This window comes from Oenanthe melanoleuca, chromosome 2, assembly GCF_029582105.1.
Source record: "Oenanthe melanoleuca isolate GR-GAL-2019-014 chromosome 2, OMel1.0, whole genome shotgun sequence".
Classification (NCBI taxonomy): Eukaryota; Metazoa; Chordata; class Aves; order Passeriformes; family Muscicapidae; genus Oenanthe; species Oenanthe melanoleuca.
The window spans coordinates 76,396,964-76,409,460 of NC_079335.1; positions in this window are offsets into that span (position 1 = coordinate 76,396,964).

Consider the following 12,497-nt stretch of genomic DNA (forward strand, 5'->3'; position numbering starts at 1 on the left):
AAACAAAAAAAAAACAAACAAACAAAAAAAAAAAAAACAAAAACAAAAACAACAACCCAAACAAACAAAAAAATCCCAAACCAAACCAAAACAAAAAATAGCCAACTACCACCAACAAAAAAACCTCTATTCCACAAACACCAAGAACCATTTGTAATGCTTGTAATTCTTAGAGAAAAAACAAATATAAGATAAAGAAGTTTCTGTTGTAATAGCAAATTCTTCTCTGTCTTCAGCCAAGGTAATAATGTTATTTGGGTTAGGTAATGTTGGACAAGACAATGTCCAAAATAGGATAGATTCTATGATCAGGTGTAGATCAGATCAATGTAGATTTTACAATAAGAAGAAAGCTCTTACAATTAATAGAAGACTATCAAAGCATGAGTGTTGGAGGATGGGGAATCTACTACTGTTGCCTTTTAAATCCAGAAGGCAGAGACTGTTCTGTACTCCTAAGCATGAAATATCTCTTGTTCTAAAAGGTGAAGGAATATTGTTAACTAATTTTTTTTTTTTTTGGTAAAGAGCATCTCTGTCAGCTCAGAATTTGGAGCTATGTTAGACTGCTTGCTCAGTATAATGTTTTCTATTTATTTTCTAAATTATTACAATGAAAAGAGGAAAAATTGGCTATTAGAATTTAGATAGCAGCACTGATTGAGAGATACCATTAAAAGTACCTGAAACAAAGAAAACCATCCACTTGTTGCAGAGCTAAGAAAGAACCTGAAACAGAAAAAAAGAGAACTATCTTACCCTGTCTGAGGGTTACAGTTCTCCACGAAAAAATACATGCATATCACATCATGAACGATTCCTGCCCTTTCCTTTGATCTCTTCTTATTTAGGATCAAATTACAAACTCCTGCAAAATTTATTTAAAACATGTATAGAATCATCCTGTAATCAGTACATAAAAAATCAGTATTTGGTTATCATATAACAAGTGGATATTTCTAAAATTTTAAAACACTGAAAACTATTTCTCTCATATTTTTTGTTATTCTTTTAGTATAGAAGACACATAAGTCATGGCTTTAGTTTGTTGCATACTGTTATTAGTACTTTTATATGTTTTAAATAAAATACAAAGTTTTAAAGCATATACCTGTGAATATCAACACACAAGTCAAAAACTTCAGCCTTTATTCTGTTTTCAGTGTATACTGAGACACTAAGAATTTTAATGCACGAGGGTAGTTCAGGAACATTCTCAGCCTGAGAGTTGTGCTCTCTCTTGTGCTTCTAAACCATCACCTTACATGCTGATTCCCCATTTGGTAGATAGATGGGAATTAATGGCAGCTTTACTTGGTAGAGCACATAGGTTGGCAAACAGAACTCTTCTTTGAATTTTGGCTCGCTCTGGTTAGAGAGCTGTGGTGGTATTCTGCTCTGAGAAGGAGTTTCCCATGATTTACCTAACTAAAAGCAAAAATTTTGAAGTACAGATGCACTCATCTGTGAAAATCAAATATATTCTATTTCCAGTGACTAAATGTGCATGGCTACCCACCATTTAGATGAGTAATGCAGAGTATGTAATAAGGATCAGCAATTTTCAGATCTTCCACCTGTTACTTTAGATGGTGACATATATTTGGAGCTATTTTGTAGTAGCCTGTATTGATGTATTGAATAGTTAGTAGATATGGCCATGAAGAATTTCTGTCCTTAATAAAAGGACATGCTAACATGTGTTACAAATGTCCAGTCCTATGTTTTCTGTTTTACCCTTAGCTCTGTTCCTTCCTGTCCCACTAGATGTGTTGGGCTTTTTCAAACTCTTTCACAAGGACTCAAACCTTCCTTCTTCTGCAGTCAATATGAATTTTTGGTTTTTGGCTCTTTATGAAGGCTGGGGAACTTGAAAGGTCGTTTCTCTTTAGAGGCATGAATTAGTTTTAGCTTTGCACTGAACAGTTAGAAATAAAATTCTGAAAGAGTTATGTAATCTGTATATTTTGTATGGATAACAGGAATGAAAAAGGTAGGAATCTTGATCAGTTTGTTCAGAAACATCTAAGGAAAAAATAAGTTGTATGGACAATGGAGCAGCTAAGACATAGACACCTGAGTCACAGAATCACAGGGTTGGTCAGGTTGGAAGGGACTGCAGTGGGCTATCTTGTCTAACTTCCAAGCTCAAGCAGGGTCATGCTAGAGTACATGGCACAGGATTGTGCCCAGATGGTTCTGGCTTTTGCCCAGTTGGTTCTTGAATATCTCCAGCCTGAGGGAGACCCCACAACCTCTATGGGCAATCTGCTCCAGTGCTCGGTCACCTGCATAGTAAAGAAGTTCTTCCTCATGTTCAGGAGGAACTTCCTGTGCATCAGTTCCTGCCCATTGCCTCTTTTCCTATTGCTTGTCCCTCTGAGGAGAGCCTGACTCCATCATTTTGACCCCTCCCTTCAGACACTTACACACTTGAATGAAGCCATCATTCATCTCAGTCATCTCTGCTTGAGGCTGAGCCAGCCCATCTCTCTGCAGGTATGGCATAGAATGTTATCTTCTGTCCTGGGAAAAGGAGTGAAAAATATGAGAGAGCTGTGGGTGAATGATGTTACCTATTCATTTCCTTGTAGTTTTATATACCATATAGTATAAGTCTAACAGAAATCAGGAATTAGACAGAACTTACAAATCAATCATTCTAAGGCTTTTGGTTCTTCTTTCTGAGATCTTCAAAGGCGCCTCAAAATATTTTGAGACACAAAACCTGGAAATTTTCACATTATAATCCACCATATCTGCAATTTTTAGTAGGATGATTATGCAACATATTAGAACAACAGGTCTATCTATATACTCAGCTCCCTGACAATTCATGGATCACTGAAGGTGGACTGTGCTTCTAGACCTAATTTCAGTCTGCACAGCATGTGTCTGGGTTACTGCAATTTCTGCAAAGTCCTTTCTTTATTTGTTTTTCCTGTCCCCACAGCAGCCTGCCTGTGCCTTTGTGTGAACTGCAGTCTGGCTGCCTGTGCAATGACTGCTTGCTGTAATTGGCAACGTGGAAATTTCTCCTCTGGTGCATGTTCATCAATCCCAGGCATATCACTGCCCTCTTTTCACATCTACCTTGCCTGGTCAGTCGTCTTGAAAGAACAAAGCACACAGCAAGAAGCCAACACATAGAAGAGATGCTGGTCATCAGGCTGCTGCTGCACATACCAACTCTGTTATAGTTAAGGGCTAGAATTCCAAAGAAAAAGCTACATACATGATGGAGAGTAGGGAGAATAGGGATTCATTGCAAACAAGTAAATATAAACAGTCAGATATTGATGTCAGGCCAAATCCTGCAGCATCATTGGTGAAAGGCTTAACTGAATGTAGCTGATTAGCCAGGATCTAGCTCTTGTACTATTATGGTTTGTTTTCTGTGTTACAGTTTGAGTGATGTGGAGAGTATAGGTCTGACAAAATGTTTGATATTTAGAAACAGTTTTCAGAGGATTAAATCAGTTGTTGCTGTATTAGGACAGAAGATTCATTGCAGAGTCCTTGGAAATTTTGCCTGTGTAAGGCCATTAAATGACTAATGCTTTAATGCAAACACAGAATTGTAGAAAAGATCAATTTAATTTTTTTTCAGCAAGCCCAGTATCACTAGCAAAAGTGTCTGTCTGACAGACAGACAGGCTTGTCTGAAACTTATCCTCCTGCCAGTGGAACAGAAATATGATGATGATGATGCTCTTCATAATATAATTAGTGAGAAACATTTCTAAATTGCTGAAGAAATCTTTTGTCACAGTATTGTATATTCAGTCTCATAAAACAGGTGGCATTTGGGCTATTTTCTGTGAGAGATGAATGCAAGCAGACAGATTGATATAAATTGGGCTAATATGCACAATGATGATTATTTAGCATGCTGTGCTTTTGCTGTAATTAGTTGGTTGCAGTACTGTGATGTATCAGACCAGTGCTATCTTTTTATATTAGTTTGAGAAACTTCACTTTTAATTTTATTTTTTAATTGAGGGTAAAATAAAACTTTCATAGATATGTAGTAATGTTGCTTTACACAGTTTGGATCCCAAAACAATTGAAAAATACTGGGATTTTAAATTTGCCATTTACTCTTTGGGATACCATTGTGTTTATTTAGCCATGGGGAAAGGTCATGGAGAAGAAATAGAAAAGAGATGATGGCAGCAGTTATAAAGCAACTTATTGTTGTGTCAAAAAATAGTATTTGTCATAGGGTCTGTCTAATCCCTGATGTTAGTGCATGCATGCACCCTCTTTTTATTTTTTGTGAGTGCTGAAAAGGCAGCACAGTCTTCTTATGAATTTTTATGGGCTTTTCAAATATACCAGGTTTTCTGGTAAATATATGAAATTAATTCAACCTCTACCTTTATTATTGATGCATTTTTGATAGATTGTTTCCCTTCCCTCCCCCCCTAATTTGATGAGCTACAGTAGAAATTATATGGATGGAGTTGTTTGTTTTCTTATTTCTTTGTATGACAATTATTTTAGCAGCATTCAAGTAAAATATATGAATCACACTAAGACTAGAACTATGGGAGGAAGATAGAATGGATAGAATGTAATCTACCATAGAACAGTGCTAAACAAATATTTCACATGTTTCACAAAATAAATGAAATGGATGTAAAAAGCAATTCTCTTTTGTCTACAATTTCACAAACACAGCAATTACAGCCTCATATTTGCCTCATGAAACACATGATACTTTCCACCACAGATTTTAGTCTGCATTAATCAAGCTACAGTTTTGCCTTCAGTTTTTCCTATGTTTTTCTGTTAGTTGCAATTACTTTTCTCAGAAGATAAATTTATATTGTAAATTTATTTCTTCACTGGAAATAATCTGATGACCTTAAAAAGATGGCAAGTAATCATAGTCCCTTTTTGCCTCCAAAGAGAAGTTACTTGATCAATTGATGTCTGTGTCTGTGAGTCCAGAAGGGCATTGAAGGTGATCTTAGTGCCAACAATAAGAGGTCAGCATGAGCAATTGTTCTTTTATCGTGTTTTTAAAGAGGGTATTATTAAAAAGGATTTACTGTGGCAGTTGGACTGTCAATAATAGTGTTACTGGACCAGTCATGCCTGCTGTGATTTTGTTAATTTACTAATGCCTTAAATAGGAGGAAGATGGTTTGGGATTTTCTCACTTGCATATGGTGTTTTCACTTTTTGTCAGCAACAAGGTTCTGAGTGTGCCATTATCTAGTCTAGTTGCTTTAGGTTTAACTGAAAAGTTGAGAAAACTGGTTTATATTCTTATGAAATCTGACCTTTGAGTTTGAAAGTGTTTTCTGTGCTCATTATACAAAAACAAGTGTCATGAATCTTTTTCAGGCTTCCTGTGTGCCATCACTGTAATTATGTAAAGATGCAGTGAAACTTGTTCCACATTGGTGTGTCACCTCTTGAAGTGTGATGTCATTTAGAGGAAGAGAAGAAAAAAAATCTCTTATTAGCTTATTTCAGAGAGATTTTACAGTTTAGTAAAATTTATAAAGTTTATAAAGTTTAGTGTATTTTCATATTCTTCTGTCTGGAAAATACATTAGGGCATTGTGAAAACCTGTGAACATGCCTTTAAGTTCTTTAAGCATTCAAAGGAAGAGATTTGCTTTCAATATTCTGAAACAAGGGATGGCTGTTACACTTTCCCACAACACACAGCAACGTACAGTTATTTTTATTTGTTTGTTTGGTTGGTTGGTTTGTGGGTTTTTTGGCAGGCTTTTTGATTTCTTTTTTGTTGGTGTTTTTCTCTTGTTTTTGTTACTGTTTTGGGGGGTGGTTTTGTTTGTTTATTTTATTTGTGTGTTTTGTTTGTTTTTTTGGTTTGGTTTGGTTTGGTTTGGTTTGGTTTGGTTTGATTTGGTTTGGTTTGATTTGGTTTAGTTTGGTTTGGTTTGGTTTGGTTTGATTTTTTTGTCCTGCAGTTCTAAGAGATCACATTTCCAAGCTGTGCAGATCTTTATCTTGTTTCTCTTTGACTTTGCATTTATGAAATCTTAGGCTATGTTAACATTTAGGGTGAAACTGAAGTTGCTTTCTGTGGAAAGTTTGTTTTTTGCCTTTCCAATTTTACACATATTGGCTAAATCTTGAAAATGGAGTTCAGGAAGAGGTTTTAATTATGACATCCAGTACAATTTTATGATAAATTTATTGATCAGTTAATTTTTTTTTTTCCATTTATCATCATTATGTATACAGCATATTTTTATGCATATATATAGAGAGAGAGAAGCTGCCTGCTGTGTTTAAGCAAGCAAAGAAATAACTCACCAAAAGCTGGTATGCAACATTTCATGTGAAGATGATGATTTTTATATTAAAATGTATTAAAGGAAGAAAGGAAAACAACTTTGAAATTTATTTTCTGGAAATGATAAAATCTTGTGGGGAATTGCCTGGATATTACTCTTTTTTCTAGTAATTATGGCCTCAACCTCTTGAAGCAGTCTGATAATCCTCAATAACATTCTTTTTTTCTCAGACTAGGAAATACCATTCTAGATTATTTTTACTAGAGAATCTCTGCTTAATATCCTTCAAAAATAAACTTTGGTAGAGAATCTGCTGCTGTGAAGATTTCATATAGATAAGCCTAATTTTGATGAAAAAATCCCTGAAGTAAGGAAAAAAAAATTAAACTGAAGCAAGGGGAAATTTTTTGATTCTATATCATCATATTTCAGTTAATTATTTCTTTTTCAGTATTGTCACTTTTTTTCTCAAATGATGTATTTTTTCAGATACTATTTGGAGGTTTTTTGTGTTTTAAGAACTGCTTCTTTGTGTGCATTCCTGAACTCACTAGTCAGAACATTTTTCAGTCTTGATTGTTGGTGAGTTCATGGTAGTGTGGCCTTTGGCAGAACAGTTTACTGTGGGTAAACTCAGTATTTTTAACAACTTTATGCATACGAGTGCACCATTCATTCACAAATCCTTGTCAGAATAATTCTGGAAGTATTCCTCAGTTCCAACCAAAACAGTTACTAAGCTTAAGTTTGGGAATGAAAACATACTACAGTTCCTATGACAGCAGATAAATTAAAAAATAACCCTTACTCCTAAATGTTTTCTTAATGGACACCTATGAAAGTTTCTTAGTGACTGTCTGAAGGTCATTGCAAACTTCAGACTACGAGAAGCCTTAGCATTATAGAAATTCTTCCATGGAAAATGAAGTGAAATGCTCTCTTTATACAGGATACTTAAAAATAAACTACAAGAGGAATCTTCTGATCTCTTAAGTAAAAGTGACTTTTCAGTGATGCTGAAAATGTAAGGAGACACAACAAAACTATGAGTTTTCAATGCAGTTTGTCTGCAAAAGAAGGATCTTACAGGCATATCTACTCTACATGAATGTTCTGTTCGTGTTGCCACTCATTTTCATGACATAATTGTCCACATTCCACATTTTTAAGTGATCTAAATTTGCCTACAATGATTCTACAATGAAACTATTCCACATGGAACAGGCGATAGCTATTGTGAACTTTAAGCCTTAGCTTTTTCTGACCCATAATGTCAAATTCATTTTTTCTTGTGACTGGCTTAATGGCTTAACAACCTCGAATTTCAAGGGGAAATGGGAACCATTCAGATCCTATATAGATAAATGGTCTTCTGCTGACCTCTAATGGAGAAGATAAATCTGAAACTAACTTGTAGCCAATTGCATGTTCATAGCTCAACAGAGGAAGCAGATATAGTAATAACACTGTGATAGTGGTTATCCAGTTAAAAGCAACTATGCTGTATGATAGAATGTGAAGAAAATTATGCTAGACAATAGTTTTCCAAGAATTTACTTGTTTTGCAAACTTAAATCTACTTTAGATTGAAAAATCTGCTTGTCCTTTTAAAACCTAGGAATTTTAGACAGAAACAGAGAATTTATAGGCTTGTGTACCTGGGTGTTGTGCTAGAAAATGCTGCACTTTGTGAGCTGTTGCTAGTGATGAGCTAAGGACAAAACAATGTAAGAGTTAGACTGATTAAGTAAAAGATTCTTCGTATGGGGTATTCAACATTTGGTGCAAAGATGTAATATTCATCTTTATCATTAATTCATAGTTGTAAAACATGATGGACAAGATAAAGAACATGCAAGAAGTACCAATTTTCACTTTTAAATTGTTTTTTTTTTTCAAGATCAGAAAGGAATATAATATTATAGAGTGTAATCCTGTGGCAAGTCAGCTCCATGTGTAGATATTTTAGAAACACAGAATAGCTGAGGAACCAGAAGGCCCCCTGCAGATGATCTCGCTGAGGGAGTTTAATCTTACTGGCAGCTAAGCCCACATTCCTTTGCTCATTCATCCATTCCCAGCAGGGTGGAAGAAATAATTAAAAGGGAAAAAAGGAGTAAAATTGTATGTTAAGATGAAGATAGTTTAACTGGTGAAGAAACAAAAATAAAAATAAAATTTATACAAAGGCAATCGGTCATCAGCATACTGATGCCCAGTCTGTTAGAGTGATGGCTACCTTGAAAAAAGTACCCTCACCCCCTTAGTTGTATTGCTGAATGAGATGCTATATTGCATGGAATATCTCTTCGGTCTGTTCAAGTCTGCTGTCTTGATGTGTTCCCTTCCAGTCTTTTATTCACCCCCAGGCTACCTGCTGGAGGAGGGGAGGGGGAAAAAAAAAGCATGAGAAACAGAAAAAGCCTCATTACTGTGCAAGCAGTGCTCAGCAACAGCTAAAACACTTGTGTGCTATCAACGCTGTGTTGACCCCAGATCCAAACCTAGCACTGTACAGACTGCTACAAAGAAATGTAATTTTGTCCCAATCAGTGCACTAGCCACAACCCCATGTTCACAGCAAGGGAGCTCAGTTCTAGACATAGCACTGCAAATGTGTCTCACCAGGGCTAAGCAGAGGGGAGGAATCACCTCCTCTCACCCACTGTCAGCAATGATTCTGCAGTAGTCCAGGATGCTTTTGCTTTTGCTGCAAGGACATATTGCTGGCCCATGATCAGCTTTTTGCTAGGACCCCAGGTCTTTCCTGCAAAACTGCCAATTGGTATATCAGCTTTGCTTTTTAATTGGGTACAGCTTACCTGCTTTATACCAACTAGTTTTGGACTAATAGCCTAGTACAACTCCATCAGCCTCAATTTCTTGTTAAACTCCCAGCAGCTTTTTAATTTCTTGGATAGCTCCAGCAAAATTTTCAGTCCTTTTAACTGCTCCATGCCAACATTTTGCCAAACAGCACATGTACCACTTGACTTCAGACATAGCTCTGAGCCTAACCAGAGTGTGAGTAGCAACTGTCCAGTGAAAAGAAACCGTTCTTTGAAGGAGCCTCTGTGAAGACAGCTGTGTATCATGCCATGAGAGAGGTGGCTCTAGTGATGCAGAGGGAGCTGGCAAGGACAGGAAGATTTTCTGCTGTGAGAGACAGAACAGGAGTCTGTTTGAAACCATGCTCCATTTGTTACTATGCTCACAGAACAATTTGCTAAGCTTGTTGCATATATAAACATTTATTTAAGTGAAACTCAGTGCTCTGCTTTAACTGTAGAGTGTCAATGCTTCATTGACTCCAGAAGATGGTGCTCTCTGCATTTATTTTAGAATTTATTATGCCAGAAACAACTATCTAATTCAGTCTTTGTTGGTTTGTAAATTACTGAGGATACCTTTTCAACAGGATCTGCTAATGCAGCCCTCCTCCTGAGGCTTTCACATTTACAAATAATATGCACAAAATTTTCCACATGGGAGGTTCGAAAATGCACAACTTCTCAAGTAGTCTTACATTAATATAACCTGATATGCTAAACCAATCTCAGAATATACATATTAGATTTTAAAAAGACAAATAACATTTGATTCAATCAGTAACTTGAAAGCTGAGTTTTTAACAAAATTCCACTCTTGTGATGATCCTTTATGGAAGATATAGGGTCTTTGCTATAAACATTTTTATATGGTTATAGAACAGAATTCAAAATATGCATGTAACTATATATTCTGATGTATTGTATGAACTGCAATATTAAAATTGGTATGAAAAAGTACACTCAAAATTGCACTGTTCATATTGCTGTGTCATGTTTTTGCATTTGTAATTGATTTTCTGCTTCTATATGATTAAAAGTAACATTTCTAGCTTTTCATCATTCTTTTCATCCTTTTTCCAGGGAGGACACTAATACAGCCTTGAAAAAAAATTAAGTTATGTATACATTTCACATGCATATTACAGTCTCTGAAATACTGTAGGTAATTGGCTTTGTGCAGAGTGTCAGAACATATGATAAGCTCAATCTGAAAAATGCATTGGATTGCTGCCTGCCTGTAGTCAGCAATCACAACTATTTCTGATCAGTCTCTCAGGTACAGGCATCACAGGATTATTATTTGGTACTATTTTGGTTTCCTGGGGTAACCCAAATGTCACTGTATTCCATGTACATCTGTGCCCAAAAGTTGCCACTGTGTCCTCTAAGGGCTGCAGTGCAGCAGGAACAGAGTGGTGAGGTCGGGGATGGTGTCATGGCCTTTCTACAGTCTGCTCTGGCAGGCAGCTGCAGCTCTTTTGCTGTATGAATTTTGCTTCACTTGTTTTCATCTTTGCCTTAGGTAGAGTTCCCTCTGGCCACTTGTTTTGGGTCCTGGTTTCTTGCTATAGAGTCGGAGCAGCACAGGCAGAGGCTTTTCCTTTTTGGGTTCTCTTTTGTTTTCTTTTTATCTCAGAGAGACTGCTATGGGGCAAATCCAGCAGTTTTGTATCTGGTGGTTATTTATCATTATTTCTTGACTGGTGCTGCTTCACTTGTTAGTAAACTGGTATTTTTTCACTTATATCTACTTCTTTTCCAGCAGAAAGATATGGGAGTAGTATTCACAAAATTTGAGTAAGGACTACAGGAAGTGGAAAAAGAGATGTGTGTTTTATACACTAGAATTAGGGAATAGAAAAAATTGGAAGGTATCTCCTTAAATCATATAGTCAGACCCACTGTTCAGAATAAGGTTAACTTTGATGCTGGATATTGCTTTTTAGTTCATTCAGGTGGCTCAGATTTACTCAGATCTCCCTGAGTAACCAGTTCTGGTGTTCGACAGAAATTGTCAATTACTTTTTAGAACATCCAACTGGGAATATCAGTCACTGCAGTTTTTACCCATTGTCTTTCTATTGCCAAGGACAAAATTGTGTATTGCCAAGAAAATGCTAATTCCACCTTCTCTGCAGCCATACACTGAAGTTGAAGACAGCAGTAGGATCCTCATTTAGCCTTTCCTACTTTGGGCTGAACAAAACCAGCTCTCCTAATCAATATTTTGTGTCCCATATTGCAGCCCTAAATCATCTTGGTGACTGATATCTATTAGGAATGATTGAAGTGTGAACCTCCAGAACTCTCCTGTGATGTTCCATGTTTCTCATATTGCTCTATTGCTATGCTTCTGAAATACACAGCTAACTCTTAATTTTAATGTATCTGTTTAAAATACTGCTCTATCCCATGCATGTAGGTTCTCTCCACTGTGTAGACCATAGCACTGTGTTCTTGAGTTCTTGAGTGATAAAATAAAAATTTAAATGAATATTTCTTGTCAGAATTCTCTTTAGGTCTTGAGTTGCACAAAATTAAAAATACGTTTTATTACTACCAAGCAACATTTTTAATTACTACTTTAAAATTTGAAAAGACAGCATGTGTGTTAAAAAACAAAAAAAAAAAAAAACACAAAACAAGAAAAAAAACATAAAAAGAAAAGAAGAGTCTCTTTAGATACATAAAAGGAGTCTTTAATTTTCACTGTATATATTTCTGTGTTTAGAGGCATATAAAGAATCAGCTATGTCTGTTTGTTTAGTTAAAGTATTTCTAAATAACCGTGGGTAGCCCACACTAACAGCTATCATCTGAAAAACTTCTATTCTTGATTCACAGGCTATAAATGAATAATGAAATGTTTAGGTGCTGTTTTGACAGGTAGGATATGTTTATCACTGATGAGTAACAGTAGGAATGGTATTCATAAAATCTAAGTACAAAGAAGAAATTATTTTCCCCCCTTTTTTTTTAAGATTATTTTATTTCATATTGTGACCAGAAATCAGAAATTCAGAATGTAGAAATTATAAATATGTTTGCACCAGAAATTGTTTTACACTTTCCAGCAGCTCAAGGTACCCTCTGAATAGAGAAACAACAGTGTACTTGAAAGATTTTTTGTCCAAATCAGCTTTAAAAACAATATAAAAGATTATATAAATTGAGTCTCAGACTCTAATGGAAATTCTGAATTCCCTTCTTCTTAGTTCTCAGTATGTATATTTTCTTTTAAAATCTTTCAAGTTTTCAATAGATTAAAGAGACCATTCTTCCTTATTTTTCTTACTCCTCGACTTTCCCCAAGTTATCTTTGCGTATCCCAAAGTTCAGATGTACAACATCAGACTGGAGGTCAAGGTTAACCTGACCTCTCATC